Source organism: Phasianus colchicus, chromosome 8 (assembly GCF_987193195.1).
Source record: "Phasianus colchicus chromosome 8, bPhaCol1.hap1.1, whole genome shotgun sequence".
Taxonomy (NCBI): Eukaryota; Metazoa; Chordata; class Aves; order Galliformes; family Phasianidae; genus Phasianus; species Phasianus colchicus.
The window spans coordinates 17,423,535-17,449,738 of record NC_143443.1 but is presented as its reverse complement, the minus strand read 5'-3'; the positions used below and the strand labels follow the sequence as shown (position 1 = coordinate 17,449,738).

The following is a 26,204-nucleotide window of genomic DNA, read 5'->3' as shown; positions in this document are numbered from 1 at the left end:
TAAAATCCATTAAGTCAATTGAGTGGACCAGTCTATAATCTCATTTCAAATCCAGCGTGAAAATGCTTAAACACTAGCCCTATGACACCGACAGTGGAGAAGTGACTAAAGGGACATTGGAGACTGCACTGTGCCATATTGCCTGCCTGCTGGGAGTGGGGAAGGGAGGGGAAATGGGTAGGGCTCATTCTCTTGTAGCAAACTCCATTCAGAAAGATGCCGACAGCAGGAGTGAGGTGAGCAGATGAGGCAGGATCTATACGACAGGAAAGACTGCAGAGTTTAGACCAAATAATGACAGTGGGTTGTTAAGCAATGTGAATTGGCTGATGAAGTTCTAGATATTCTATTGCGTGGGCATGGTCAGAAATACTGGACTGTGAAGGGGGAAAACATTTGTGGGGATGTTCTAGCATGATTCACTGAGAATAGGGATTTACAAATTGCACAGAAATCATGATGTGTCTGAGAAACGTGGCATGACAATTAAAACACGAGACTAGAATACAAGATGTGGGAATGCAATTCCCAATATTCCTTCTGTTCAAGTTTGTTCCTCAGTTCCTCTGTTCCTAAAAATAAATATAGGATTACTTATTTTCCAGTACCAACAAATAAACAGAAACACCTTTTGTTCTGAATGCATGAAAAGCCGTGGCTGTCAGGTGAGGTCCCGGATGACTGGACGAAGGGTCACATCGCTCCCATTTACAAGAAAGGGAGCAAGGAGGACCCTGGGAACTACAGGCCGGTGAGTCTCACCTCTGTGCCTGGGAAAGACCATGGAACAGATCATCCTGGATGACATGCTTGATCACATGAGGAAAGTGCGTGTGATCCGTGACAGCCAGCATGGCTTCACCAGAGGAAGGTCATGCTTGACCAATCTGGTGGCCTTTTATGATGGAGTGACGGCATCGGTGGACAAGGGAAAGGCGACCGATGTCATTTACCTGGACTTGAGCAAGGCCTTTGACATGGTCCCCCACCACATCCTTATCTCCAAATTGGAGGGATGTGGATTTGATGGGTGGACCATTCAATGGGTAAGAAACAGGTTGAAAGGCCGCAGACAGAGGTTGGTCATCAATGGCTCTATGTCCAGGTGGAGGCCGGTAACGAGCATCCCCTACGGGTCTGTCTTGGGACTGGTGCTCTTTAACATCTTTATCAATGACATCGACGATGGAATCGAGAGCACCCTCAGCAAGTCTGCTGACAACACCAAGCTGAGTGGTTCCGGTGACACGGTTGAAGGAAGGGATGCCATTCAGAGGGACCTCAACAGGCTAGAAAGGTGGGCCCAGGTGAACCTGATGAGGTTCAACACGGCAAAGTGCAGAGTTTTGCACTTGGGCCGGAGGAATCCCAGGCATCCATACAGACTGGAAGGAGCGGTCCTTGAGAGCAGCCCTGTGGAGAAGGACCTGAGGGTCTTGATAGATGAAAAACTTAGTACGAGCCAGCAGTGTGCCCTTGCGGCTCGGAAGGCAAATGGTATCCTGGGCTCCATCAGAAGAGGGGTGGCCAGCAGGGACAGGGAGGTGATTGTCCCCCTCTACTCTGCTCTCGTGAGGCCCCATCTGGAATACTGCGTCCAAGTGTGGAGCCCCCAGTACAAGAAAGACAGGGAGTTGTTGGAGAGGGTGCAGAGGAGAGCCACGAAGATGATCAGGGGACTGGAGCAGCTCCCCCATGAAGACAGGCTGAGGGAGCTGGGCTTGTTCAGCCTGGAGAAAAGAAGGCTGCGGGGTGACCTCATTGCAGCCTTTCAGTACCTAAAGGGAGCCTACAAACAGGAGGGGAATCAACTCTTTGAAAGGGTTGATGACTGTAGAACAAGGGGAAATGGTTTTAAGTTGAGGGAGAGGAGATTTAGGTTGGACGTCATGGGGAAATTCTTTACAGAGTGGTGAGGTGCTGGAACAGGCGGCCCAGAGAGGTTGTGGATGCCCCGTCCCTGGAGGTGTTTAAGGCCAGATTGGATGTGGCCCTGGGTAGCCTGGTCTAGCATTAAATGGGGAGGTTGGTGACCCTGCATGTGGCAGGGGTTTGGAGATTCATGATCCTCGAGGTTCCTTCCAACCCTGGCCATTCTGTGATTCTGTGACATGAAGAAGAACATACAAATACAAGTAGGCTCTCTTTTTAGAATCAAAATTTGCACAGATCCATGTATTTATGCAGCCCTAAGAACACATGACCAAACTGAGATGCAGTGGCTCACAAGATCACATACATAGACTTGGCTGAGCAGACTTAAGCAGCAGGCAGACAGCAAGCACCAGTTACAGTGGCACAGTAAGTAGAAGCCTGAACAAGCTGTGCAGACTCATAGGCCTCATATCCTCTGATCTTCTCAGATCCAAGAGGTGCAGACAATATAGGAACTGCTAAAGACCATCCTGCCCACTGACATCATAGCATGGGAGTCACAATAGAGAGCTTTGGCTGCCCCAGTTCATAGCAGCAGCCCAGAAACCCCAGGTTCATTTGCTACTGCACGTGACAGCACAGAAACATGAAATGGTAAAAGCTGAATATCAGCTCATTGTTAGAAACAGCCCAGGCACTTCCTTATACTCGTTTATTTAAACATTTGGTAAGAGGTAGAAACCAAAGAAAATGAGGAGCAGAGAGTTCTGAAGCCAAGCAACTGATCCCACGTTTCAGCAAAAGGATGTCAGTGCTGCAGGAACACAGGCTGGTAGCCTCTTTGCTCTTGATTGCTATCTTGGGCAGCGTTGCTGAATGCACCTTCCAGCAAGCCTGTCTCAGGTCAGATGGACTAAGAATAAGTTCTCATATGCCCTTGTAGGAGCAAAATTAGATAAAAGCTCTATAGCCTCTAAAAGCTGGTCCATGAGCTCCCTGATGTAAGGACTGTTTCTGTTGTGGATAAACAACAGCCTAGGGATTTCTAGCCTGAGGTCAGGGCACCCTGACCACGTTATGCTAGCCCTCTAACCGCACGACAAACAGCAATAACAGTAGGGAAGTAAGTCAGATATATTGAAAAGACTGACAAATAAAAACTCTAAAGGAAGAAAAAAAGACGTAATAGCGTAACTTAAAAATTGAAATGGTAAGAAACCTCCAGGACCAGATGGCATTTATGCAAACACTCTAAAGAAATCAAGGTATGAAAGAAATTACTAACAAAAAAAATCAATTTATCATCAAAACCAGTCAGTCTCCCACCATGTTGGAGGAGAGCCAAAACTGCGCTTCTTTTAAAAGAGGTGCTAAGGGCAATCATGGGAATTATAGACCTCACTGAGCCTTACGCCAGTACCTGGAAAAATAGCTGAGAAAATCATTAGGGACAGAGTTATAAAGCACCAGGCTAGGTGAGCATAATGTGGTTAAGAAGCAACTCAGCTTCTCCAAGCTGACTTTCTGACCTGCTAGTGTTCCTTGGAAATGTCAGCAGTGCTGAAGAAGCAATGATAAGTAGGAGTCACCAGGCTATTAAGGATTTCATCCAAAAAATATTCAAAAATTTAAGGACTCCTCTCCGTCTTACACATAAGCCGCAAGGCTGAGATTTTAGAGTGTATCACTAATTTCAAAAGAAGAAAATTAAAATGTTTTCATTTTAAGAACACCATTCTTCATAAACAGTAACATCATCTCTAGCAGGGATCGAATTTAGGCACTAAATGCCACAAAACCAGCCTCTCCCACAGAAACCAAAGATCAGCTGTACAGTTGGCTCCAGCGGGACGTTACAATGCCTGACTGCTGGAGAACCAGGAGCAAGTGCCCTGTGCCTCTATGAGTGGGCAGCAGATGACCAGAATAGGCACGTCTCTAAAGCTGAAGAGTGTTGGGAATGGATTACTGCTGAAAGGGCGGGAGCAGCTTTAGTCCGTAGCCTGAACTGAACAGCAGCAGATATCGCTCAGAGCCATTCCAAGCTGCCACAGAGCAAAGCCGCCTCATGAGCCTATGGGATCAGAGAGCTCAAAGGCAAACTGATCCTGTGCTTAAGCTCCTGGCCAAAACAGAAAAGGCCACCTGCATGGAGAACCTGCTCCACACCAAACAAATAACCACTTTCAGGCCAACAATCGCAGGCTTTGCCCTGTGCTGATGTGCCTTGAGCAAAGCTGATTTACATGCCTCCACTTCTCAGCTCAGCAGCACTCACTGCTACAGGTCTTAGCTGCAGTCTCTGCCAGCACATAGCATCTCCTTCCTAACCTTCTCAGTGCCATCAGACCCCTGCCCAAGGCAAGCATGTCATGGGAGCTTGAGTACCAGTCATAAGCCCAGCACATTCTCAATTTCAAGAAATCTTCCAGTTGATTGCTAAATGCTGCATATCAGAGACAAGTATTTACCTATTCTGTTTTTGTTCCCTTCCTTAAATATTCACTTTGTAAGAAGAGAGGAACCCAGGAAAAATGGATCTTTGGCTTGATCCACTGCACCATATTGTATAGTGAGTGCTGGACTCTCACACACCAGAGCTTTCCCACACTTGTATGGCCACAAGCACAGCCTCATTCTTTCATTCAGAGCTGCTTATCGAGCGTCACCCTCCCCAAAAGCAGACAAGCACTCACACAGCAGTTTCTGCTCAGGCTCAGCATTTTCTCAGCAGCCCTCCCTCAAACTACTGAACATAACCTCCAGGGTTAGGAGGGATAATGGCAGTCACGTTCCTTTGAAACCTAAAATTGCACTGGCAGTGCTACAGATCCCGTCTTGGGTTCATTGACTTCAGACCCACATACTCTCTGCAGACAAGTTGAGATTAGAAGGGGGAGCACTTTTGCCTGGGGTGAACAACTGCTACATGCCCTAGAGGGATGGAGAAGGAAATGTTCGGCTCCTGGAGTTTTATTGCTAGTTTTTGAGCATTTCCTGCTGCCCCTAAAGCAGGCCTGTGGCTTAAAGACACAACGAACGCTATCACTTTGCTTAAGCATATACCATGACACAAGTAAATTGCAACTCGCAGAGCAAACCACATGCTTACTCTGAGCCACTCATGTGATGTTCTGATCTACACTATTTTTATCCTTCAAGGAAAAATGAGAACCATCAGTTGCTTGCAAACCACAGTATCATCTACCTCTCCCACACAAACCACAGATCAAAGGCCTCCCCTTCCCAAACCACAGAGAGGTCCCAGAGGCCTGAAAAAGCAGATGTTTAGCAGTTCATATTCTGCTAGACACACACGTGCAGGACTGTGCAATACTACTGTACACAGTAGAAAGGAAAGCATTTCCCTTAAGATAACCCAGTACACTTCTGAAACATTCACTGTCCAGCTGCTCGTATCTTCCCAAAGAGATGCACAGGAGAAACCCAGGAGAGTGGGCGAAGGCTGTTGTGAAACACAGCACCATCAGGGAGCACGGGCTTATAAACTGAGCACAGACAGCAGAGCAAGAGTTGGTTTCCTTCCATATCCTGTAAACCAAGTCCCAAATTACATGCACCAGGATTCACTTTGACATCGCATCTTCCACTCCCCAACTTCAGCCTCCATTTTACAATGAAGCTAATTATCTCTACCCTGAGAGTACAGGGAAAGACTGAACACACACTCTTCCAAAGCCACTGGTATTTACTTGAGTCTGACAGAATCTTGAAACAGCAGATGTGAGAAGGGCAGGTTCGCCCATTCACCTGCCTGAATGGCTTACTTGTTTCCAGATGACAAACTGAAATATCTTCACTTAATTAGTCCACTGTTCTTTGAAGCAAGTAAGAATGTAGTGTGAAGACTCTGCTAGTAGTTATATAAGCTGTGCAAAGAGACTGTTCATTTTGTTGAAAAGAGAGCTGGTAGTTTTGGGGATGCCTGAACTTTTCTTTCCTTCATCAGGAATAATTCAGATTCATCAGGCCCAAAAGGGGAATAGGAGAGACAAGCAGAAGGAAACAAGGTTCTTCAAGGTACCCTTCAGAGTGTGACCAGGTAGATGCTGAGGGCTTCTGCTGTCCTTCAGAGAAGAATCTGTCTATTGTTATGGGGGAGAGAGGTCATGGATTACACATAACAGGATACAAGGGAAACACATGATTTCTGGAGACTAATATGAACACTGAGTGTTTCTGGGTTAGAAGGGTGAAGAATATATAGAACATATATATATATAGGAATATATAGAGAACAAAGCAAACAGGCCAGAGAAAATAACTTCAAGTATGCATCCCAAAACAGAAGGAAAAAAACAAAGAACATAAATAAATAAATAAATAAATAAATAAAGACACAAGGATAAATACTTGAATGTAAGTCGGGTATTACCTCAGCACTACAAACTTAACCTGGGACTGGCAAGTATGTTGTGAATGTGCAGTGAAGAGTGTGAGAACAGACAGTAGGATTTGGCATCCATGATGGGAGCTTTAGTTAAGGTGAAAAGAAAGATGGGTTTCCATGAGCCTTAGCAAACCAGAGATGAGAGAGGAGCTTCCATCCAAGTACAAATTCATTAATTTTCCCTATCAAATGTGCTGAGCCAAGACATATCCCCTAACTGGGAAAAAACTATGAGCTGCCATCTCCTGGAGTGTCACTGCACAGTGGGTTAGATGCAAGCAATCACTAAAGCCTGACAAAGGTATATCTGCTGAAGATGAAGGACTGAGTGATCAGAAATCCAATCCTCTTTTTGGCAGCCCAGTGCACTGCAGAGAAACAGATGTGAAAGATGAAGTCTATGGGCCAGGCTCATTCGTGAGTAACGCCACAGAGTTCAACGCATTCCTCAGAAACACCTTTGGCCCACCGTGCCTGAGACTAAAGCAGGTTTGGTCTACAATAACCTTTGGCTCAAACTCTGCATGTGATTGTCTAGAGAGTCTTTGATTAAAATTAAACATGAAGATTATCAGCTTGTAGTGAATGCAGAAAATAAGGCATCCAATCAGAAAGAACAAGAAAGGTCACTAGCAACCTATACTTCATGCTCTGTATACCAATACTTGTTTCTCTGTTACCACTGTGTTGGTTCTTCCCAACTCTATGTTACAGTATCAGTAACATACATAACTTTATTCACTGAGATGTTTCAAAAGGAGATTCCAAATGGATGAAGGTGCCTTACTCCTGTGGATGCATTCCTTTGCTTCCTATCTCACAGCATGCTGCTTCTGTATCTCCCAAGCACATCCAAAGCTAACTTTGTGCAGCAGATACTTTGTTTTACTTTTCTCTTTTCTCTTTCTATGCAAAATGACCTGGAAAGGTAACATGAAATCAACATGAAGTTTCATTTCCTTTGTAATGTTGACATTCCAACGCACACTAACATCTAATGAACTCCCAAGCTCAGGCAGAAACCAGTAGCACTGGAGTCTAAGGGCATCCAGCTCCAGACTAGAACGTGCCCATTCAAGAGCACAAGCTCTCCTGGGCCTGTACCTTGCAAGCACTCCAGGCCCGCACATATCAGGGAATACAGGCACCAGGCTGCAAGGTGGGAAAGATGAAAGCGATCGCTGGTGTGCAGCTGGGGAGGAGATGCCATTCATTCCTTCCTCTAGGTGCTGCTTCTGCCTTCCTATTCTATGGAGACTATATTGCACGTGTAAATCAGAAACCTCTGCTTCCCTAACCACAGACTTGGTGGTCCCAGATTCCCAGGAAAAGGATTTTCAACATGTGGCAAGGCTGGAGTTGAAGGTGGCTAAGCTGTTTATCTTCTTAGTGCTGCAGTAATTTCCCCATTGATTTCTGAACTCCAGAAGAAAGGACAAGGATAGGAGGGAGGAGGGGAAGCAGAGGAAACGATGACTTCATCATTCAACAAGAATTTGTGAGAAAGGAGGTTATGTTGGGGGACCACCAAACGCGACGTCTTTCATTGCCCCACCTCCCACAATGCCAAGGTGCAGTGTTACCTCTTCTCCCAGCCCCCATTTCATCCACCCCCAGCCAAGGTTTTCCCGAGCTCACCATATAATGCAGGTTTTCATGGCATGCCTGCTTATCAGGGCCCTGAAACTATGTGAGACATGCCTGCAGACAATGGGCCTGTCTCTCAGCCACGGAGGGCTCTGAAGGGATCCCTTTCAGCGCTCACAGATTGCTCTGTGTTCCCTTAATTGACAGACCCGGCCAAGTCTGACAGCAGTTGCGTGCAGCTGCTGCGGGCTGCCCTGTCTCAGGTAGGCCACCTTTCAGCAGGGAAATTGTTTCGATTGGCTTTATTGCAGGTAGCTTCTCCCATTCAGCTGGCAGAATTCTCCTGGATTCTAATGGCTGACAGTTCAAGGCCAAACTTTCCCAGAAGGTTCTCTCCTTTCCCCATTTCGAAAGCCACTTAGACCTAAAGTAAGCCACCTTGAAAACGACTGGTCCTCAACCATAAGGCACAACTTCACTCAGAACTGCTAAGAATCTCTTACTTCTCGAACCTCCGAGATTTGGCCAGGACCTCCAACTAAGATCACGGAGCAAGAACTAACAAGTGCTAACAAGAAGTTCTTGAGGTTACTGCATGTTCTGGAGCTGCAGTCATAGTATCATAGATCATAGAATTGCTCGGGTTGGAAAAGACCCTTAAAGATCAACGAGTCAAACTGCAACCTAACCATACTAGAAGGGCTGTAGGAGTTGTTCCTAGCAGATGGTAGGGATCCAGCAGAGGCTGGCTACCACATTCCATTCAGCCTGCTTTCAATCTCAGATAACGGTGGCATCATTTATATAGTTATATGTAGAGTCTTTAATTGTGCAAATGAGCATTTTCAAATGCAATGATGAAGGATGGCTGAACCCCAAGTGCTCTTGACCAACATACTCAACCTGTGTTCTACATTCTGAATTTTGTTTCTCTGTGCACGAAAGTCTACAGCCACTCCAGCATAGGAAGTTTGTCTCAAAGACACCTAAAAACCCAGCAACTTCCCTCAGCGGTTTGCCTTGACCTCAGTGATTATGCAGTGAGCAGCCCTGTAGGCACATCCAGCCCAGAGGGCATTTGCCAAGGGATGCCCAGCATACAGTGCCAGCATGAGCAGATATGCATGGAGGGGGGAGGGGGTAAAGAAAAAAAAAAAAGGAAATGAAGCGGGGGGGAAGGGGGAGAGAAGTGATTAGGCTAGTATATGCTCTTCTTGAATTCAGTAGCCTGAATCCTGGCTATTCCTCTACTTTCTGGTGCATTAACGAGGCCATAAAGGCCACGATAGCACATGCTTATATAACAAGTACCAGCACAACTCACAACTCCTGGTTCTTTTCAGCATTCGAGATGAGAACTGAATAAGGCTTCAGGTTTATCAGGGAAAGCATAAAAAAATCATTCCCAATACTTTTTCACCATTTACTTTGCCAGAGTTTCGTTGATTTTAAAATTATTTGTCCCCTACATCTGCACTCAGCCTTATACTGCTTTTTATTACAACCCTTCTGCCAGACTTTGCTAAAGAACATACAGAACCAGTTTCAATTTCTAGGGGTCATTAATAAAGACCATTTTGAGAATCCACTCAGAAATCAGGGAACATTAAACTAAACTTCTGGGGCACTCAATGAGCTATGCTTTCCACAAGTGATGAGTCAAATGACCTAACCAACCAGTTCTTCAGTGAGAGGAGGAAAAAAAGAAAAGGAGAAGAAAAACATTAGATTCAGTAATTACCAACTCCACCTTTCCCAAAGAACAGCAAAAAGAACTTAAAGCTTGCCTCTCCTGCTTCTTGGTGCAGAACAAGCAGAAAGCCATTTTTAGAAAAGCTTCTTTCCTTAAATACAAAGCTTTGGCATCTCAGGGCTGTAAAGCTGGACTCCCATAAGGCACATTCAGACATAATTGTTCTGTCCAGATTCATACATGATGTTGCAACTATGTAATTTCCCCATGTTAAGACTGTATCTTTTTAGAATGGAAACAATGCACATGTAAGAAAAGAAAAACAAAGTAAAGCTGTGCATCCCCTTCACGGAGCTTTTCAAGACCCCATCCTTCCATCTCCATGATCAGACACTTCTCTTGAGATCTCAAGCTGCTAGAAATGTGATCCCATTCAAGAGATGGAAGAATATCAAAGGAAAGCACAGATGCAGTTGCACTAGCCTGCACACTGGAGAGTAATTGCCCGCTTTACCCAGCTATGCCGTTCCAGCTGAAGCCCCTAAAACTAGCCAGCATGATGAGGACCGAAGGCTCCACCCATTAGGATACAATCCCTGGATGTTCTTGTTGTCCTAGTCCTGTCCAGGTCACAGCCCAAGCACCAAAGCAAAAGGAAAGTTGTTACGTGATCAAAGTACTGGACTAAGATCTGAAAAATCTGCCCTTGCTTTCAAAAGCGACATAAGATGCTCTACATTTGTTTTCAAACTCCCATATATTTCCCCAAAATGTTCAAGACACAGCTGCTACAGGATTTAGGATTTCTGGTGCCACCTCTTAGCTGTGTAGGCTATTTCAAAACAGTGGTGTTTAGTCTTTTATATACTATCAATAGACAACAAGAAACTCTAGCAGAAGGTCCACACATTAAACTATCAGAAATTCAAAGTTTTGCAAAACATCTTTACAAGTTGCCCTGTAACAAAGAAGGCAACGGACTCTTTTGGAGATAGGACAAGGGGAAATGGTTTCAAACTAAAAGAGAAGATTTAGACTGGATGTATGGAGAAAGTTTTTTGCTATAAGGGTAGTGAAGTAGTGGAACAGATTGTCTGGAGATGTGGTGGATATCCCAACCATAGTGACATCCAAGGTCAGGCTGGGTGGGGCTCTGAGCACCTGATGGAGCTGCAGGTGGCCCTGTTCATTGCAGGGCAGTTGGACCAGATGGCCTTTAAGGGTCCCTTCCCACTCAAACAATTCTATGATTCTACCTATCAGCTCCTCCAGCTACAGCATGTGGGCATTTCCTATGTGACATGAGTCAAATCCTCCTTCATTTTCTGGGTACATCTCTGGATGATGTATTGCTTCTAATTGTTTGTCCTTTTTTGTTTTTACTTTTTTTAATTGTTAGTTGGCACTTTCCTTTGCCTAATATTATCTGAAATGGTACTTGAACAGAAGTAAATGCCAAGTCACAGGGTTGTTTGTTTTTTTTCTCCACATTAGACTATCTTGTGGGATTTCCTGCAGATGCACAGAAGTTGGATTCATCTGCTCTCTGAAATCTGATCTTCCTTTCAAGGAAAGATCTGTTGCATCTCACCTTTTGCATGTTCTGTCAAAGACTCACTGCAGTAAATGCCAGATCTTCATTCAGCTGTTAAGGTAGCATGCAACTTAGGAAGAAATCACTATGGCTGGAATCTGCTTGGCTGAAGACAACGTCAGTGAGACCATGGACACATAGACCAACAGGAGCAGCTACAGGCTCAATCACAAACAGTAGAAGCACAGGACAAATAGTACAGGCCTCGCACTGAACATCCCTAAACTCAGTGCTGTGCACTCCTTGCGCTTTTTTTCCCGGAGCAAAAATGCTTCACCGGGAAAGTCTCCAAAGCCAAAGAGGAGAGGCCCAGAGGGAGGGAAAAGCAAGAGGCCCTGAGGACAGCCACGGAAAAATGCTTCTGACTGTGCTAGGTGACAGCCAAATAAACAGCAAACACCCATCTCTCTTGATGACACCTAAACTAAGGAAGCAACCAATCACCAAGGATTTGAAAGGACTTCAAGTGACTGCGCTGGGAACTCACAGATTTTGATCCTGAGAACTCCAGTGAGTCTGGTCACAGGCATTTCAAGAAGCTGTTGCTCGCAGTCTGACACAGGGATTTGCCAGGCTTTTGGTGCTGCCCAGGCGAGGGCAGGAGATCCAAGGCACAGAACTCACAGGGCAGAGACTATGCAGCTCTCCCAGTCCCTCGGTCAGATCAGGATGGGAGTGCAGAGAGTGGCAGGGAAGGGAGATGATCCAGGGCCACCTGCAGTGTCCTCCATGGGGCCATGCACACATACCCAGGACTCACAAGCAACCCTTGGAGGGCAACATCAGTCACTTCCACCAGAGGGGGAGGCGTGGAATATAACTAGGAAAGCAGCTCAGCTGCAGCAAAGCCACACAAAGTTGGTCTGTTCGGCTGCCTTTGTGGCACTGTTGTATTTATTGAAGGCAGCAGCAGTTTGTTCTGTCCTTTCAGTTACAGTACGGGACCCGATCAGGGTGCAGATGGGACTACAAAGCAGCCCTTGTTGTCAGTAATGTGACTCACATGTCAGGCTCTTATTTGCTGTCAGTGGCTTTATTAAAGTCTACAGTTTCAGACCCTAGACCCTTGCCTATTGTATCCCCTGGCCCCAGAGATTCTCTTAGGGAGCACTCACAATTACCAACTCTCTCACAAGAGCACACAAACACACTGAGCTGGCATAGCAACTGTGCAGTCAGGGGTGATGCCCAGGCTAAAGACAAGCTGGGTGCTTTTCATCTTTAGAACTAAAACATGTGCAGAAATGGACAGCACATTGTGGAGGCAGTTTCTGGATCTCTCCCTTTAAGACCAACTGGTAACACATGCATTAATTCATGCTCGTTCATTCATATATTCTGCAACTATGGACATGCTAACACACTCATATGTGTATTCATTGCTATGTTCTCATCCACACCAACATACTCATCCACACTTACTCACTTGCACGTTTGCACACATGCTGCTATTGACACACATACAGGCCTCCAGCCACCACACACTCCACAGCCATGCTGACAAGCCCTACACACACACCCAGCCACACAGGCAGGTCATGCACCCTCATCACTGCATTCTCACACACCACATGCAGTTTACAATGGCATGATGCTATAGTCTGTATGTATTTTCAGAGATTCAGCAGGCACTAATGGGCCTGAACATCCACTGGTAAACACAGATGAGAATTCCCACGAAGGCACTCACATTTCCTCATTTACAATTGCTTCCTTAGAACAAAATTCCCATTTCAGATACTTGGTTGAAGCTAAAGACAGTTCCTGAGCAAATCTTAGCATAAAGGGCTCAGGCTCTAAATGCTATGTAAAGGACAAGTCCAGCACCACCAGAACTAGGGCTGATGAGAGCACAAGCTTCACCTCCTGAAAAGAAGTTACCTACCACTGCCTCATTTCTTCACCTTCACCAAAGGATTCTCTTTCTACCTTCAACTGGAAAGCAAGAGGCTTGCCAACAGCCATGCTGTAGTGCACCAAGGCTGCACTTTGGATCAGACATCTACAGAAGCCAGGAAACAGGATATCAAGAACACTAAAAACTGATAGAAGAATAGAGAAAACTGGGAGATTAACAGGAGCAGTAGTCAGGAAAACATCTTGCCTAAAAACCAAACAAACTGAAAATCAGAACCAAATAGAATACACAGGAGTTTGAGAATGAGATTACAAACACTGTGACAAGAGGAGGACTGGACATCTGGAGATAGCAATGGGAATCCCCTAACTGATTTCTGCACTGGACTAGATATAGTCTCACACAAGCTGTTCTTGTCCAAGTGTCTTCACCAACATCCATGAAATAACCACTGTACATACATGTCAGTGTCAGATAAGTCTATACTTATTTTCTGTTCAAAAAAGAGCTTATGCATATATTTAACATTAATAGCAAATTAACTTCAGCAAGAATAAAGTCCACAATTTCCTCTGAACTAGCAGGAATGGCTCTATATTTGTAGCAGTGTAAGGAGAATGTTCTGTAATATTTTTTAAATGAGATTAAGGCTGGTGGTAAGCATAGAATATCAATTAAAACAATCCAGACATACAATTGTACTACCACATAGTTTCTGTAATAATTTGCAAAGCAGCTCGGGATCTTTTCAATGTTTTGCTGTTGCTTTGTGTGAGGGCAAACCCCAGTGGAGTCAATGAGAAAGAAGTGCCTCCGTGAGCTGAGTGTAATGAAGATGCTTTCACCCACCTCTAGAGGCTCTGGGGATTACAGTCTGAACACCCTAGAACCTGTGTTTGAAAACTGATGAAACTGTTTGAAAACACCCTTGGCTGCTGGATGTTTACTTGCGTACTACTCTGCCTTTTTGCTACCCATCTGAATAGCTTGAACATGTGCTTTTATGTAAGAGCTTGTTAAGATCACTTTGACTCTACTCAGTTGACTTAAGCAGTAGCCAGGCTACCATTTCAATCCCTCTGCTGTGCAAATTATATTCAGGTCTTACCAAGCTACAACAGGAGCAAAGAAAACAGCATAAGGCAGGGCCTTTAGATGATCTGACACACAGTTACAACTAAGCAGCCCACAAAACTACTAAGTTTTATAACCATTTCCTCCCTGGCCTGGAAACCATGCCGTGCTCTGCTGTTCTGTGACTGCATAGCTGCCCTCCCCAGGCTACCTGCCAGCACAGGTCTCTCTTGTAGTTAAGTGCCCACTGCTCCTTTCTTTTACACAGCAAAATGGAGCTGCTTGTCTTCCCTCTGAAGAATATCCACAGCTGGCTGGACTTCAATATTTTCCATTCTGGGCAAAGAGCTCCACGTCTTATCAGCCTCTCCTCCTACACCCTCCACTAATTGGTGCATCTCTGTATCAACGCCCTTATGCCTCCTCCCAGGATGTCCTTTATGAATGAGCAGAGCTCCTTATAAATGCCTCTAGGTTGTTTTCGATGTTCACCATGAAAAGTCTACTTGAAAAGTCCTTTAGAATGACATATTCAAAAAACTTGGTCCCATTTGCTTCCCTGTCTAGTAAAGGGTCTCCTTACTTCCAACAGCATTAGCCAGATGTGCTAAGTATGAGGGCTGTTCCAATAGTAACACCTTCTATTTTATTATGTTGCTCCAGAATGCTGGAGGGAGTTGTTGGAGGGATGGCAGTAGAGGCTGAGCCTTCCCACCAATATTCCATTCCATTCTGTTGCTGTGTGACAGACAGCAGCAGAAGGGCAGTCTGACAAAATGGCATCTGAAACAAAGGTGTGTCACTGAATCCCTCCAAGCAGAAAAAAATGGCACCCATTGACATTTATCAATGCTTACTGAATGTTCATGAAGACCAAACAGTGGATGTGAGCACAGTGAGGTGGTGAGTGGTGCATTTCAGAATAGCAACAGTGGGTCACCTCCACTGGTACAGATGGTCATAAGCACTGCATGCAGGTCTTGTTCATCAGTGGCAAAAATGCATCGCTAATGGTAGCAATTATGCTGAAAAATGGTGTTTTGTAGTTGAGAATTTGTTCTATCAAATAGTGTTATTGCACCCTTTGTAGCTGTTGTCATTTCCATGGAAATGAATAAAAGGCATTACCTTCAGAGATATACATGTATTATGAATTAAAGAGCAGGTCTCACAGACCTGATCCAGTTTAATCTCAAGCCAAACTCTCACTGTCAGAGTACACTCCACCATGTGGTCTAGTCGCAACAATCAACCAAATTCTTGATCCACAGACGCAGGATGTTTGTATTCTTCTTACACATTCACCATCACCATGCAATGAGACTAGAGTAGCAGTCCACAAGTTGGTGTAATTTGCAGCCCCATGGGGTAACTGTCTAACCACCTCTGGTGGTGGCTGGGCAAAACATGGAAAATCAGCAGCCTGCTGCAGCCTCTGCTGAAAAGTTCCATCTTCCAGCTCACGAGTTATAAGATCTGCAACCCAACCCTGGCAGCTGACAACACATCCTCAGCTGCATTACATAAGAATTGTGGAAGTACACGGTATCGAAGCACCTAAAAACGTAACAGCATTTCCCCCAACTCAGGCACATGGCCCAATTCTGTAGAAATTTTCCCTGAAGGGGTTTTATCTACCGACATAGCTTAGGACTGTGCTGGCTCCCTCTTCAACTTTCTATCTGTTGGCCCTGCTTGCTAGATAAATATCTATGCTCATACAGAGAAACCTGCACTAATAAAAACTTAGACAGCCAGAAATCTGCTGCCAACAAGCAAAATATCCTATATTTCACTGCTCTGTCATGGGAGAGTCATATCTCAGTGAACAAATATTCATTCCCAAACAATGTGCTATTGCATAAAATATCTCCAGTACATCCTGGAAAAATGACTGCAAAACAAGGCAATCTGAGCTTCAGATTCTTCTTGCTTTGTTTTTCTTCTCCTCCTTCCTCCTCAAACACTTGGGACTATTTGAAGAGGAGTTTAGGTTTTTTTTTCCATGTGGTTATGTTCTTTAACTCTTTCCTCTCTCCAAATAAGTCAAATGGAACAGTCCTTCAGCCTTGTTTTTTTGTTTTTACTGAGCTCAATCAGTAGAAAATGCACTGGCTTCTCTGGTGCCAGTCATAATCATCTGATCAGGTCATAATCTTCTGCCTCAGACTGCTAGAGCCTTGAAGCAAGAAATCATCTTTTGTTTGTTCTGCATTCATACGTTGCCTAGCACAGTGATGCCTTCATAGGTAATACGCATCCTTGGCATTCTGGCAATACAAATAATAAATACTGGTAAGTGAGGCTCGCAGCACTGAATGTGGCGGGGGTGTTTCCTGATTATGTTAGTATAGTCAGAAATAGGTTATTTGTCCAGAAGTCACACTTCGGCGCAGAGATCTCTGGGACTGAGTTCTGTACCTACAAGGTCCTTATGCACAAGGAGGCCTCCCCCAAGTAAACCTTAGTATCACAGAATGGATGGGCTGGAAGGTCCCTTAAAGACTCCCTCAGTTCCAAACCCCCTGCAGGGCTGCCACCCACCAGATCAGGCAGTGCAGGGTCTTTTACACCTCCAGGGATGCGGCACCCACAGCCTCTCTGGGCAGCCTGTGCATGAGCTCACCTCCCTGTGAGTAAAGAATTTCCCCCCAACATCTCCCCTCTTTTAGTTTAAAACCGTTCCCCCTTGAAAAGGGAAACCCTTCCCATACCGGGAGTCGAACCCGGGCCGCCTGGGTGAAAACCAGGAATCCTAACCACTAGACCATATGGGAAGCACTAAGAGGAGAAAATGAATACTTGAAAACAATTCAGCTTCTGGGTTGCTAAGTATCAAGACACTACTTCTATCAAATAAGTAGTAAAGCAATGTCCTTATGGAATTTTGTATAGCTCAGGGCAAGCAAAGGCGTTTTTCATTAGAATGACTAAGTTGCAGTGCAAACATGAGGACAGTCATCCTAAAATTCCTTTTCTGATTTATACCAAATATAGAATTCTTCTCTGCTTGCACACTAAAACTGTTGTGTATTCCTCATGCAAACTCTTAAGCAAATTCCACCTTGTAGGTCAGCACAAGCTCTATTTGTTAAGGATAGCTTATCAGTATCTACTGATGACACAGTTACATGACTGCATTTGTCCTCACAACTCTGCATGACTGCATGTATACTCTGAAATCCTGCAGTACAACAGGTACTACTGTGACATCAACTGATTATTGTTATCTCATGGATAACATTTCAAAAAGGTACTGATCCAAATGTGGCTTCTTATTAAGGATGCAGCCCTATATAAAGCTTCAGCATTTGGAGAGCATGGCTTGTCCTGCTGATCTCAAAACAAACTAATTCCAGGTAAGTGGGTCCTTCTCACTCCAGATCTGCACACACCAGGTCTTGGGGCTTACAGAAGAACGAGTAAGGAAGACAAATGTTTCTTAATAAAGCAGGTTTTACTATTCTATAACTTTCAAAACTCATGTTTGTGAGAGCATGGAGCTATGGCATGTGTCACTGAACTATTTTAAAAGAAAAAAAAACACACAATCATATGAATAGAGCCACTTAGTATACAAGAGAAGAGGAGGACTGTTTTACTGCTAGGATTAGGAAACGACATGCGCTGCTTACATGTACCTGCCTCAGCCCATTTCTGAGGCCCTGCAGAGCTCAAGAGTGCAGCAGAGACAAACACCAGGCTCCCTGGAGCTAACCCTCACCTCCCTCTTCTCCCAGCTTGCATATGCATTCAGCATATATATATTTTGGGCAGCATTAAGGTTGATTCTAGCTCCTGTAGTTACATGCACATTGCAAATACCAAGACAGACATTGATCTTGGATACATTTGAAATAATATTCAAAACAGCATTACTGGGCTTTCCATGATTTAGTTTTTCTAGTTGGAGTAAAGAATAAAAACATCAAATCTTCTTCCAGTTCCAAACATAACTCCACCAAGAAACATGTTTCACATCAACAAACGCTAATAGAAAATGTTCCCCACTGCTCCCATGAAACTGTTATGCAGATGAAACATGTTTCCTGCCAATAACGACAAGTTACCTGCAGTTAAACCAGCAGCTAATCAGCTTTACTCACCATTAAGGTGAAATGAACACAATGCTAAGACTACAAACAACCATGATGGTTGTTGGCTGCACCAAGAGAGTGGTCCTTACCACATTCTCCACACACAGCAAAAGGACAAGCCTTTGATGACTGCTTTGCTACAGGAAGGCATTGCTGGTTTTAATTGATGGAAGACGCACAGTACCAGGCTGGAAAAGTTATCTGCAACCTTCATTCTGTCTCCAACTCAACACACACTTTCCCTTACTTCACCTTCAGTAACATCGCCTACCTATGGGTTGGCCCTGCACAGAACAGGCAGGTGACCAGCAGCCTCTCCCACTCAAGTCTCTGTGCCTATTGAAAATAAAGTGCTCCCCAAATACGTACAAGCAAACTACCATCCAGCACAGTTTCCTCATTCAGCATTCAAGTTACAAATATTGTGTACACCAGGTGGCACTTTGTCAAGACAGACAACATTTAGTCATACAGTAGGAATCCTCTATAAATCTACTGCTCTACCTTAATTCTGAGATCTCAAGTTCCTTGCTGCAGCAGCTCATGTCACAGATGTAATCAGTACCGCTGGAACAATTCATGATCAGCCAATGCCAGCATACTTGATGTCAAATTAAAAAAATCAAAAGACTTGCAATCACTGCTTCCACATCCACACTCCACAACTCCCACCACATTCCCAAGATGCTATTCCCACTTGCTAACACACTCTCCAGCCAGCAGAAAGCATACACGAGCCCACAGAGCACTCACAGATAGAGGCAATGGAATATACTGTTTATACAAAGGCTTGGACATTTACTCATCAAGGCTCTATGTGCATTATAGTATAATAGCATAAGAATTCTTCAGCTCTCAAGAAAGTATAAGACTCTTTCCTACCATAAGCTATATACGTAGCCAGACAGACAGTACTCCATCAGCTGGTATAATGCTGCATATTTCCCTTTGAACTCAAAAAAAACCTACCTCATTTGAACAGCTCTCAAGGGCTAAGATCACTTGTATCTGGAACACAGAATTTTCAGCTCTCTGTAGCCAAACCACTGAACACAGATTAATCGACCACAGACACTCAGCTCAGGTTAGCTAGGACCTCATCCCAGGTGCAAGGCTCTCCCTTGGCAATGCAGAACAGCACTCTGGTGTCAGCAGACTCAAATATCTTCTTAATTTTAAAGCAAGAGGAAATGTTTGAACTGTAGCGAATGCTGAGATTTTTGTTAGGAGCAGGATTCAAAGAGATATGGATACAGCAAAGGATATTTATTGAATTTTGCAAGAGAAAATATGGTTAGCACAGCTAGAATGGGGCTGTCTGATCACAATGAGAATATAGTGTATAACAATGGCATGTTTGGGATTAGAGCTAAAATTAGGATCTGAAAAGCCATATTTATTGCTGCCCTCTGCCAAACATAAAGGAAAGCCAAGCTCTGATACCAAGAGATGAGAATGTCAGATCCTGGGTAGCTAACCTAAAGTTCAAAGTAGGGATAGGGTTGAGGACAGAGCCTGGAACAGAGATTAGATATGCCAGGCATGAAAGCTGCTTCAAAAGTAATGCCTTCTATTCTGTTCTGGTGGCCCAGAACATCAGAGTCAGATGGTAGTGCTACGGCAGCAGAGATTGAACCCTCTCACCAATATTCCATTCCATTCTATTGACATGTGACATAGGGGCAATCTAACAAAATGAGTTTTGACACAGAAGTGAATATGAAGCAAAGATGTATCACTGAATTTCTCCACGCAGAAAAAAAAAAAAAATGGCACCCATTGACATTCATCAGTGCTTGCTGAACATTTACAGAGACCAAGCAGTGGATGTGAGCACAGTCAGACGGCGGATGCTGTGTTTCAGCAGTGCTAACAGTGGGTCACTCTCACTGGGGCAGATATTTACAAGCACAGCATGCAGGTCTTGTTCACCACTGGAGAAAATGCATTGCTAATGGTGGTGACCACACTGAAAAATGGTATTTTGGAGCTCAGAATTTGCTCTATCAAATGGTGTTATTGTGCTCTTTGTATCTGTAGTAGTTTCCATGGAAATAAATGGAGGCACAACATTCAGAGCAGCCCTTGTAATTGTGTAAATAAAGACTCACAGAACTGGATGAAAGTTGGTGTCCCTACAGTCAAATATTTATTCCTAATTTTCCACTGGTGTCTGGGCAGAGGTCAAGGCAGGGTTAGTATGACAATTAGGCACCAGCTTAGCATTCCAGAAATGAGGTTCTGCTAAACAATTTTTGTTGCTCATTTCTGCAACCTGCCCAGGGATAAGTAGATTAAAATGTACAATTTTTAATTGTCAGACAGAATGGGGTTACTGAGCCATGATCAACACTGGAGCTGGAATTGCATCATTACTTGAGGTAAGATAAGTGGTAAAACCAGTATCAGCATATTTAAACATCTTCTGATTAACTTCTGGACATAACTGAATTCCTAGGCCATCATCCGTGCCAGGAATAAAGTTAGGGCTAGAACTAAGATTCAGCATACAGTTCTGTACTCTCAAGTTTACTGGCGAATTGTGTCCTGGCTGCAGCAGGATTGCAGTCTGCCGCAGGGGATTTGAGTTTTTCCTAACTGATGTTCAGAGATAACAGTTCCTTCAGCCATAAGTGCTACCGAGTAGCTCACACCTAGGGCAACAAGTGTCTTATCGCCACTGCTGAACTCTCACAGGCGCTCAGTGATAAGACAACAGATTGACAGTCAAACATTTGGTGTTTCATTTCCGGGCTGTGCTACACCCCTGTGTTATAATCATCAGTAAGGCTGGTTACAGCTTGGCTTGGCATCAGGATGGGAGGGCTTTGTGCTTAGTTTTACCTGGTCTTTAAAGAAAAAACTACGGCAGAAGGCTGGAATGCACAGTGCTCAGCTATAACAAAGCTATGGCTACATGGGCTTTGAGCAATTCTGGGGTTAGAGATGGCACTAGATTTTGGATCCTGGGTCGAATGTCATGCAAAGGCAGGTTTATTGCTACATTCTCCTAGATTATGGATAGCTACAGAGCTGGGATCAGTAAATTATCATAGAATCATAGAATCACAAGGTTGGAAATGACCTACAAGATCATCTAGTCCAACCGTCTTCACACTACCACTGCTACCACAAGCTACTAAACCAGATCTCGCAGCTCCTCATCCAGACGCCTCTTGAACACTGCCAGGAATGGTGACTCCACCACCTCCCTGGGCAGGCCATTCCAGTGCTTGACCACTCTCTGAGAGAAAAAGTTCTTCCTTAAGTCTAACCTAAACCTCCTCTGGTACAACTTGCAGCCATAAATCATGCACCTTATCCTTAAATTTCAGACACAACTAGATTCTCACACTGCAACTGAAGCTAAACAAAGGTTGGTGTTAGGAATGAGTTAGGAGAAAGAGGCTTAGCAGAGAATTCTGCCAACCCCATAAAGATTAAGTGAGAACCACCAACAGCAGATCCAAGTGTGCTCTACTGAATGGTCAGGCAGCTGCTGCTGCCTCTCTCAGGCACTGCTCATAGAATCATAGAATGGTTTGGGTTGGAAAGGACCTTGAAGATCATCTAGTTCCACCATCTAGTCCCTGCTGCCTGGGAAGGCTTCAGTACAGGGCTTCAGACACGAAGTGCACAAAACAAGCCTTGTGACAGGAGCCACAGTCACATTCTGTGTCAGCACACTCAGACTGAAGAAGCAAAAATGAGTGGCAATGGCACCTGATTTGAGTCTGTGCTTAACTCTCAAGCCAAGCATGCCACGAACAGCACTATGATGGCGTTCACCAGGATTACTGTTCAGGATAGGATGCTCAGTAGTGCACGGGGAATTGCTAAATTCTGCCTCATCTGCAGAGGTAATTTCACAGTCAAATGTGGAAATCTGCCCTCAAAGAAAAAAAAAATTAAAACAACAGCCTTTTCCTGTCCCTAGTATAAATATGGGGCTCTTGCCAATCATTCTCCATTTCCCAGAATTTCTACCATTTTCTCTGGAAACGCATTTGCAAATATTCATGTCATCTCTGCCTTAAGAATCACAAAAGCACTCTTCTAAGCACTCTCCCCTTCAGTGTACAGTTTTTGCCTTTCACAGTTGGTGAAGGTTTCGCACATCTAATTGTGATGAGATGTTAGAAGACAGATCTATGCAGGAATCAATAGCAGTCTGGCTTACTGCTAGTTTACACCTTGTTTCCTTGTTGAGATATATCTCATTTTTACCTGGCATCCTAAGCTTTGTTAGGTTTGGAGAGAGGTGTTTCTTCCCAAGCAACTTACAAGCGATGTAGTGCATAACGCGCTTACAAGTTAGTGTAGAGTTCTAGTCCAAGCAGAGAGCAGGCATCCACCTACCCATCCATCCATCCCTCCGGCTGAGACACCCGCTCAGACGGTGCCTTGCGGCATGGGGTCCGGCGCATGGCGCTCCCTTCCCTGGGGTCGCTCCCTTCCCTGGGGTCGCTCCCTTGGACCGGCTGCAGAGCGGCGGCCCGGCCCTGCGCTCGGCCAAAAGGCGGCCTGCGGCGCCCCCTGCCGGCCCCGGGCCCGGCGGAAAGCCTCCGGCCGAAGAGGACGCGGAGCTCCGCGCTGCTCGCGGCCCCCACCTTATTTTCGGGGTGCTAAAAGAGCAGGTTTGCATGCAAAAACCCACCCGGCCCCATTTCGGCAGATGCACTTTCATTTCTATTCCTTTTCATTCTTCACAGAACATGTTATAATCTTTGATCATCATTTGTTTAAATTGTATAAGTAATCTGCCCGGTTTTAATAGGATTTTTCTATGAATCTGCAACAAACCATGAAATGTGATATTTTCACCATGACCGACCCAGGAAATTAGTCAACTTTGTCCTTGATTTACATGGGGCCTGGCCAACTCCTCCTGCAGCACAGAGGCAGGAGCTCACAGCCTGCTCCCTCTGCATTTCTATTCTCTGTTTCCTTCCTCTCTCCAAGCAGTTGCACACACAGCAGATGCCCAGCCTTACAAGCCATAAGCAGACCCTGAATTCAGCAATGTCACAGTCCTTCCCACTTCTGCGGTAGCTCAAATAGACGCGTGAGGCCCCACAACAGACTGGAGCAAAGCTCCAAATACACATTATGTTTAATAATAACAGTAAACGTTTGGGAGATCATATTTTCAGTTTCTTTCTGATCCTTTTGAAGGCAATTAAAAGATTTCCTGGAGTTCTACACAGCACATACATGAACCCCAAGCTTCCTTAAAAGAAAACTAAGATTCTTATACAACAGTTCTTTCTACATTACAGGAAAAAAAAAAAAAACACTGTGATCGGAGTTGAAGACATTGAGCTATTTCTGGGGTAGAAATAAATAGGAGCCATTTGAGCCAGTTCTTCTATCCATCCTTCGTGCAAGCATTTTGCTTTGTTTCAAATAACATCTATTTTCTTTCCTCACCTATACAGAAATCACTTCATAAAGATTTGAGTCTGTGGGCTTGATTTTTCACTTAGCTGTTGATGAGAGCATGTACATGTGAGCTTTGGACAGAAAGTGAAGCTGGAAGGCAGTCACTAGGCACTGGAACTGAGATACAAAAACGTCTGACACAGCCCTTTGTTGGGTGACCCGTGGTGATGGACTCACTGTCTTGCCGTGCTGCTCTGCAGGAAGTCATGGCTGCATGGAGAAAGGTGTGCTTCCAAATGCCCAGATCTCATAAGGCTCTACAAAACCATGCAGATGCTGCAACTTGGGCAAACAGCAGCACGGCCTGCAGAAGCTCACTGCTGGTTAAACAAAGAGAAAGGAAAGTGCCCATCTCCTCCCCTGGGCAGCCCCAGGACGGCACAGCCGTGGAGACACGTGTGGACACACTGCCACCTATGTTCAGCAGTGCTATGCTTCTGTGATCCCACCCAGCAGGCACCATTGTGAGCATGACACTACACCCTGATATAAAATATGCAGATACCGTCGTATACAAACCATACTGCAATTGAATTCAAAGCTTTTTTCCCCTCATCCCACAAAAGCGTGGTCCCTGTGCACATGTAAGTACGCATTCGCTATGGGGTCCCCCAGTGCCATCAGGGTGTTGCATTCCCATGAGAAGCTAGCAGCACTCAGGAAGCCATGGTTCCAAGCCATCATCATTGATTGCTAAGCCACCTTCTGACCTTATCTGGCCATCTTCCCATTCAAGTTAAAAACTCTTGCAGACAGAGGCTGCTCATCACTGCATCAACATTTGCTATGTGGCAGGGTAGGGACCTGACATCAGCTGGCTCCTGGAGCGCTCCTCTTTTCCCTGCAGCAATGCTGCCTTTTGGCACACCTAGCAAAGCCATCATATTTCCCATCATGGAACTGCCCAAGCAGAGCTGGTACCCCTTCCTTCCCACACTCAGCCCCAGCATCTCTGGGCGGCCAGACTGTGTGCCCTGGAGGCATTTACACCCAACTTCCTAATCGAGGCTGCCTGGCATCCCTTCCCCCATGTCCCCTTATCCCCAGTAACCAACCCTCTTTCCAGCCTGCGAACAGCCCCTAAGGTTAGGTTTTATATTTCTTATCCACTGGCCCCTCCACTCCCACCAAGTCAAACTTCAACCAAACAAAAAAGAAAACAGAGAAAGAAAGAAAGAAAGAAAGAAAGAAAGGCCCCAAGAGGCTCCCGGTTGTTCCAATCAGGTCACTGTTTCCATACCAATTAAGACAGATGCAAAGCACATTATTAAAAATAGGTCTGCAGACCCATCTATGTTGATTATTGTCCTCTGTTTCCGTCCCCAGCCAACTCCGTTAATTAATAAAGAAACTGCCAGGGAAGGAGGGGGAGAAAGGGTGGCAGGGATTCCCCTGACTGGAGCCTCCTGTTCAGAGAGTTCAAGAGAGAAATTGGACACTTGAGCCCCTCTGCCATTTTCCATTGTGTGTGTTTTTCCTAATGAACGGTTTAGTGATGCAGGGCTGGAAGTCAGCTTTCCCCCACCCCCACTAACTACCATCCATCATTAAGTGACCCAGTAAGAGGCATTGAGTACTTAACCCTCTCTAGAAGAAGTCAGATTGTTGTGAGGCTGGCTTTTCCTCTCCAACCATCCCTTCGCTCCCCGCCACTTCGCCTTTCTCTCAGCCATCTCAGCATTTTCTGGAGAGGATTGTCCTTCCTTAGAGGAGCCTTAAGAAAAAACAGCAGGAGCGACCCTGGAGCCAGCCTTTGTACAGAAGAGGCAGCACTCCTGGTGGAAAACCAGGGACGAGGTCCTGGCTTTGTTGAGACCAGTGGAGGCAGGATTTTCCTCCCAACTGTCAAACTATCAGCCTCAGAGGGCAAAGAAGTCGATGGGGAGATGGCCCTATAAGCTGTGTGAGGGACTGTGCTGATCAATATACATGCTGGTAATTTGCAAGAGGAGAAAGAATACAGTCAGTAAAAGTCAAAGAGGGCTGTGAGAAGCACAAGTGATAGATAATACTTGCAACAGAGAGAACGCTTGTCTCCTTCTAATTCTGCTAGCCCTGCAGGACTCTTCTCCAGCCAAAACTAATTTATCTTCATAATCCTTCCTCAAAACGCAGGACGATGTTATTAGTCCCATTTTGACAGTGGGGAAACTGAGTCAAGGACAAACCAACCTGACCAAATTATTAAATGAGTCAGACAGAGCTAAAATTGGAACTACGCAGTCCAAGGTTTCTCAGCCGGTGCCTTTGCTTTAAAGCAGAAGTTAGGGGGAGGCAGAGAGGTTAAATGAACCATTATCATAATTAGACTTGATGAAAGCAAATCTGGGGTTGGGCCCAAGATGGCAGATCACGTTTACCTTGGATGAATGTGTGTCAGTGAGTCTCTAAAAGTTATCTAAGTATTAAAATACCCTCATGAGCTCTGAATCCGTGAGGTGTGAGTTCCAGATGTAATTCAGAGTGCAGGTTCCTGTAAGATCTTGGTCCTGTCACTTAATCTCCAATGACCTCTAAAGACTCTCTCATTCTCTAAAACAAGGGCTGTCGTGCCCATGTGGGTTGTGAACTAT

The 26,204-nt window shown here is 44.9% G+C and overlaps 2 long non-coding RNA genes and 1 other non-coding gene across 5 annotated transcripts in view; 1 reads left to right on the top strand and 2 right to left on the bottom strand.

Annotated features, from left to right (window-relative positions):
* LOC116234478 (uncharacterized) overlaps positions 1–26,204 on the bottom strand; it is a 317,267-nt gene that overhangs the window by 268,424 nt on the left and 22,639 nt on the right. The gene's annotated exons all lie outside the window — the stretch shown is intronic.
* On the top strand, positions 2,472–13,613 carry LOC149917041 (uncharacterized). Of its 2 annotated transcripts, XR_016468786.1 has the most exons (4): positions 2,472–2,778; positions 5,846–5,938; positions 6,646–6,775; positions 11,061–13,613. It is a non-coding gene; the product is annotated as an uncharacterized LOC149917041 (long non-coding RNA). The 2 variants fall into 2 exon arrangements; XR_016468785.1 differs by lacking the exon at positions 11,061–13,613 and having other exon boundaries at positions 6,646–7,096.
* Positions 16,798–16,869, bottom strand: TRNAE-UUC (transfer RNA glutamic acid (anticodon UUC)). Its single transcript has one exon. It is a non-coding gene; the product is annotated as a tRNA-Glu (tRNA).